The sequence below is a fragment of the Buceros rhinoceros genome, unplaced genomic scaffold (assembly GCF_000710305.1).
Source record: "Buceros rhinoceros silvestris isolate BGI_N320 unplaced genomic scaffold, ASM71030v1 scaffold16471, whole genome shotgun sequence".
Taxonomy (NCBI): Eukaryota; Metazoa; Chordata; class Aves; order Bucerotiformes; family Bucerotidae; genus Buceros; species Buceros rhinoceros.
In genome coordinates this window covers 9,904-16,287 of record NW_010394976.1, presented here as the reverse complement: position 1 = coordinate 16,287, position 6,384 = coordinate 9,904, and the positions used below count along the sequence as shown (strand labels likewise).

General features: G+C 48.8%; 1 pseudogene; it reads right to left on the bottom strand.

Annotated features, from left to right (window-relative positions):
• Positions 1 to 446: 446 nt before the first annotated feature.
• Positions 447 to 1,613, bottom strand: LOC104488012 (annotated as a pseudogene).
• Between the last annotated feature and the right edge of the window lie 4,771 nt (positions 1,614 to 6,384).

The following is a 6,384-nucleotide window of genomic DNA, read 5'->3' as shown; positions in this document are numbered from 1 at the left end:
CTGAACAAACCCTGCACCATGTCCAGGTTAGGGAAACAAAATGATACCAGCGGACACAGAAACCAGCAACAAGATGCTGACGTTATCTGAGTCCTGTTTTGGTTTAGGTTTGAGCCAAGATTGCACAAGGAATTGTGATTTCACCCCTAACGAATTGCACAGTGAAGTAACTACAACAGGCGAATTCCTCCCAGAGATTTCAAGGCCCCGTGGTTTAGTTCATCAGCAAACACAGCATGCCTGGGGAGGTCAGAAACCTCAGCTGGTCCATGAGCAAACTGAGGCTCAGACTGGTTAACTCATGTGCTGTGGTGAGCTGGAGGCAGAACGAGGACTGGGACGAGAAAGCCTTGATTCCTTGGTCCCTGCGTTAACCGTTGAGTCGTGCTCTGAGATCTGTGAGCACATGAGGAGGTTAAGTTTGGGTGCTTAGGGACTTCACTTACCGCACTGCTACAGGGAATGTCCTTGACTTTGAGCCAGGCCAGATCTAACGTCCCCTCCCCCCTGTAGCAGGACTGCAGCCTGTCCTTGATGCGGTCGTTGATCTTTTTCAGGACAAAGATACAAAGAGCAGATTCATCCAAGGACTTCATCTTTCTTTTCTGCCCCTTGGAGAAGACCGTGAAGAGGATATCATCCTCAGGGCCAACACCCAAAGACCTGGCTAAGATGGCTCCAGCCTTAGACAAGTAGGCTGCCTGGAGCAACCGGTACTCCACCCCATTCTTCTCACAGCCAATGGGCACCTCAACATAGGAGTTAAAGGCTGTGTCCTCCTTACAAAGCCGGACGAGCTTGGAGGTATAAACCTGCTCCTTCGTGGTGGAGCCGGGTGGTGAGATCATCTCAGGCTGCAGAGTCAGGAAATAGACAAAGTTACCACTGCTGAAGCCGTAAATGTAGTAGATATCAAAGTCGGGGATGATGGTAAAGGTGTCTGAGGGGATCTTGATCATTGAGGCCACAAACTCATCATGAAAGACGTATGCAAACATCCCATCTGCCTCGGAGTTCTTGGTGAGCTTTCTGCTGGAAATAGTGGGGAAATACTCAGGTTTGCCATCCACGGCAGTGGCAATGAACAACTTGTCATCCATGTTGCTGTAAGAAACAATGACTCCAAAAACAGAGCCACTCTCATTCACCCCAGAGAGATAATGCTCCTTCTTGTGGTAGGGCTCTCCCAGCTTGAAGAGGTCATCCAGCCTCAAAAGCTTGCAGATGCCCTGGTAAAGACTCCCGCAGGCTATCAATCGATTCTCCTTGTAGTCTATGAGGAGCATTTTGTTTATGTTGTTAGTGGGTGTCAAAGGTTCGTTGCAGGTTTGAACTACCCTGGGTGGATAACACTTGGGATTGTCTTCATCAGGACCAGTCTGGTGGGTCACCAGTACCTTCAGGTCACTGGAGAGTTTGTAGATCCTGTTGACAGCTCCCAAGTAAATATGCCCAGTTCTTTCATCAACCACCAAGTGGTTGAAGTTTCCCTCCGCTTGGTCTCCAGTGAAAGTGATGAAGGGCCTCTTTGGATGGACCGGCTGCTGCCTGCCAAGAGGCGACACTGTGGTGGATAGCAGGAGGTGAGAAACCAGGCAAGTCCATTTCCACATGGCCGGTGACATGATTAGAAATGTTTGTATTCCCAAGGGAACGAGGATTAAAAGCTGTAAGAGTCTTCAAAACACCAATTCCCTTGCAGATTTTGTCCTACAAGCAAAGAGGAGAAAAAAAAAACAAAAGTACATTACTATGGAGTATTCCTTCCTCCTCCCTCCTTCACAACCATGCCATCATCAGAACGTATTTAATTGCTAATCCTCCCTTTCTCGTCTCTGAGCTCTCTACTTAAAACCAGCACAAAGGGAACCCTCCTGAAAGAAAAGATGCTGATAGAAAGAGCAGAAATCAGGCAGCAGAATAATAAATCAGCACCCTTTCACTCTCCATTACACACACACGTGCCCCATGGTGCAGCACAAAAATTCCCTGGAAGCCAGAGCAGTGCAGAAGGCCAATGGTAGGAACATCCCGCAGTACTGCTGTTGGCACTGCCAGCTCTGACCCAGCTGTGTATTTGCCATCTAAGAAAACAGGGCTGGAGAAGGATTATTATCCTGCTCTTCCAGATGAGGGACCGAAGCCTAGAGAAGGTCAAGGACCTCCCTACATAGACAGGTCCAGATGGATGCTGAGCTCTTTTGCAACCCTTGAAGTCTGCCAGGAAGAAGCCAGCTCTGGTCTGACATTAACATCCTTTCAGGGAGACCTTGGTCCAGAATGGGCCTGTTTGAACAGGCTCTCTGTGGCTTCCAGATCAAAGCTGCCTCATGCCAGTCCAGCTTGGAGTACAGGCGTAGGAGTTGTGGTCTGCCAGCCTTCAGAGCCACATCAACAAAGGGCACGCAGCCAAGCTGGAGCAAACTGAGCACCGGGTCTCCTCCCTCCCCTGGGCTCTCACCAGGAGACCACTCTCCACCCACTGCACAGCCAAGAAAACATTGTTTAAAAGAGATACTGTTCCCCTGGGCGTCTCAGATGACTGAGGAGAAAGAGGTTGGCTAAATATTAGCAGTAATAAAGTCTAAAGGACCATGAAATAGGAAAACTAACCACCCAGAGACCAGCCTGGTGGCTTTCCAAAGAGAATGAAGTGGGCTTCCTTGTACCACTCAGTCTCTTAAAATCGCCCAGGTTTCAACCAGCATGGTGGGAGCATTATGGGGGGTTCAAACAACTTCTGTAATTTGGTGAGCACATCACCAAGCCCCATCCTCACGCCATGGAAATGCACTTTCCTACTCAACACATCCATCTGCTACCTATTCCTTTGCTTTTTCATGGCTGCTTCTGTACCAAGAACAACTTTGGCTCTTTGTGGCCCCACAAAGCATGTGGGAGATGGAGTCCCACCAGCTCAGGTCTCACAAGCCAAGCTCCTTTATGAGTGCTGACCGTACAACTCTTGCTACTGGTGGCCAGGCTGAGGCACACAAGGTTTTCCTCCCTCCACCCCTCTTTACTATCCAGATCAGAATTTCACAAAACTGTTCTTGATTTTAAAAAGGACAGAATCCAAACTTCAGCCCTGCTCCTGCAGACCAGTGTCCTATCACCTCTCTCACACAGTGACTTTGCTCAAGTCAAGGGTAGCGTTAGCTGAGCAAAGGTGATGACAGCCAGCCCTGTGAATGTAGGAGGCAAGGGAAAATATCAGTGTTTGCAGATCCCAGCAGGGACGAAGATGTGGACGTGACACAGGTCTGGATTCGCAGCTTTTTCAAATCTGTGTAACTCTGCTAACGCCAGTGGAACTGAAAAATTTACTTCAAGAAATAATAACAAGAAATCCTGTCTTCTTTTAACCTGCAGACTGATTAGATCTGATAGCAAATAGGCAAGGTCTGGGCTTGTAGACCATCCCCCACTTTGATACCACCCAAATATTTCAAAATTCTCACAGTAGCCAGAATTTCAAAGCTGTTGTATGGTCACCTCCACCTCCCACTGCCCTCCCAACCAGAGCAGCCGTAGGCGTTGGATAGATGACGGACAAAGGTCATTTCACATTTACTTTGGGTGTGTTTACCCTGTTCTGCTTTGCCTTTCTGGTCAAGCAAATATTTAATAAAATCAAGCTTATACCGCAGAGTTTGCAAGACTCTTGCGAGCAGGAGAGGATTTGCTCTGCAGGGATACGCAGGCTGGTCACGTAGGCTTTTAATAACCTTTATTATGATAGATGGAGCGGCAATGGGATGAGCTCTCCCCGTGCAACCATTCCTCTTTCAAAAGAGGCCATCCTTGAGAGTGCAGCAGAAGAGGGAAGCTGTCCCTGTTTGTGTCCCGTGTTCAGAAACATCACGTGGCAACCCTGAGCACCAGCTCCCGTCACTTACGAGTTATGATCTATATTTCTAACAGAAATCGGCCACTGGATGGATCTAGGAAGAAATCATTCATTTCAAGTACTAAGAAGGTATCTATTTCATCCCTATGTTTTACTATATTTTGCTCCTCTCAGCCCTGCGGAGTCAGCACAGCTGCAGGACAGGGAAATGGGAACTGCCATGACCCAGAGACTGAGGAGGTAACTAACTACCCCTCTTCCCCCTGCCCAAAGGTCATCGCAACACCCAAGAGGAGAGCTGCAACAACAGGAGGAAATCTGCCCATTAAAATAAGTGGCCAACACAACGTAAGAGGAGATATGCTCCAGATGTGACATCTTGGATGCCCAAGCAGGTGAGAACCGTGAGTGACTTTGAGGTCAGACTGTCACTCACAGAGGAAGGGGATGGAAAAAGAAACCTTCCTCCAGGCAAAGATGGCAAATTTCTGGAAACCAGCGAGACCCCAGTCAGAAACTCCAGGAAGGCTGGATGAGGAGGCCCTTTGACCACAGACAAGGGGGCTTCAGAATAGTGAACCTCAAGGGGGAAGACCCTCACCTGCAGAGGAAAGAGCCTCAAGTCTGCCAGCACCGATAGCCGCAAAGCAAGTTCAGGAGGAGAGCAGGAGCCTGCGGTACCTTGCTGTCTTCCATCAGCCGTCTGAGTGACCCCAGGAGCAGGATTTTCTCTCTGACCGTTGCTGGCACTGACTCCTTCTCTCCCATCTGCTCACGTTGTTTGCCCTGCACCCTCTGTCCCAGCATCCCAATCAGCACCTGAGCCTCTAAGGGCTATAATTTATAATTTGACTTAATTAGTAAATAACAGCAGAGAGCAGAGGCAAGGAGGATTGGTTGTTTAGCTTGCAGAATAGAGCAGGGGTTGTACTACCCCTTAGAGGATGCACCAAGGAGAAGGGGTTATGCATGTCTTTTTATTACCCATGTCTGCATAGCAGAAACCGTGGCAGCTGGGAAGACAACTAACACAGTGCCATGGACATAGCCGGTCTCTGAAGCTGCCCCGTCTACAAGAGAGTAATTATATTGTAAAAAACCCCAAATAAATAGAAGGCCACAGTGAGCAGGCAGTGAGGTCTGGGCTTAGGCTCTGAGCTGAGTGGTTCCAAATTAACCCCAAACCGCCTTTCCACAGTGACCAGGCCTTTGCCACCAACCACAGAGACGTGGCCAGCAGCGATGGCGTGACCCACCACATAGGGCTCGTGTGTGAGACCAGACTGTCCATCTACGTGGCTCCTGCCACAACAGCCTCTTCACCAGCAAGGTGAAGGTCCCTGAGAAGGTCACACAGACTCTACAGCCCCAGAGGTGTGTAGAAAGTAGCCCTGCTTTTCTTCCTTTTGTCAGGAACAATGGCCCCCCAGCCCACCCGGCTGTCACCCTTTACCTGCAGTAGTGGTACCGAGGGGATGCCACAGGTCAGAACAATACAACGATCTCCTCGAGACTGCATCTCCTGAGTGAGTCTCTTCATCACCCCATGACATAAAAAAGCCAAGACACTGCCTACCTCCTTCTTTGCCCATGGCTAGGCTGTGGTGCTACACGACCTTCCTGACATGCAGCAAACCCAAAGCAGGATACCATACTTTTTTTTTTTCAGAACTGGAGCTACACTAGATTTGAACCTAGTCTGGATATGAAAGTGAAGCAGAGGAAGCCTTCTTGCAAATCCAGCTGTTTCAGACAAGGTTCCTCCCATGGTCAGAGAAAGGTCTCAGAGTCAGCTCCCAGGTAAGGTCTCACACCACTCTCTTGCCTATGGAACTAGCATCTCAGCTCTATGGCTTGCAGATAAAACATTCCCCATAAAACCCCTTGAATACAAGCAGTTTGTTTTAAGGCCTGGTTTCCTCCTGAAGGACAGCAAGTTGTGATGCTACCCTACCATGTGGATATTTTTACTGTTATTGACCATTTCTAGCAAAAGTTAGAGACCACTGAGTTAGAGGATGCAGCTTCTGCTCAGGGCTCTCCAGGACACAATCCCAAGACTCTACAACATGCAACCCTAAAATAAACAGATGGTGCCATGGACTTTAGATGCAAAAAAGCCTGAGAAGAAGAAACTGTCCTGACTTCTCTTAAGTCAGCTGGTGGCTGTTATTAGATGGAAAAGTTAGGGAATAGTGAAGACATTCTCAAAATGCAGCGGGTTTCAAGGGGACAAAGTCAAGAAGAATGTGTTATGGCTGAGGAAGTAGGAATAAATCAGGAATAAAGAGGACACAAAGGACTGGTCTGTCAATTGAGAGGGAGGAAAGGACTTGGGAGGAATTGTACAGGCAGAGGGGAAAGAGAGAGCTGGGGCGTTCGGTCCTGACTGACAATCTCACGAAAGCCATGCTCGCGTCCCTGTTCTAGGGACAGGCACAAACTGACGCCACTGCAATGACAGCTCCTGAAAGGAACATGTGACTGGGTGAACATGAGAGACAACACCATGTCCCTACCTGGCTCACACACAC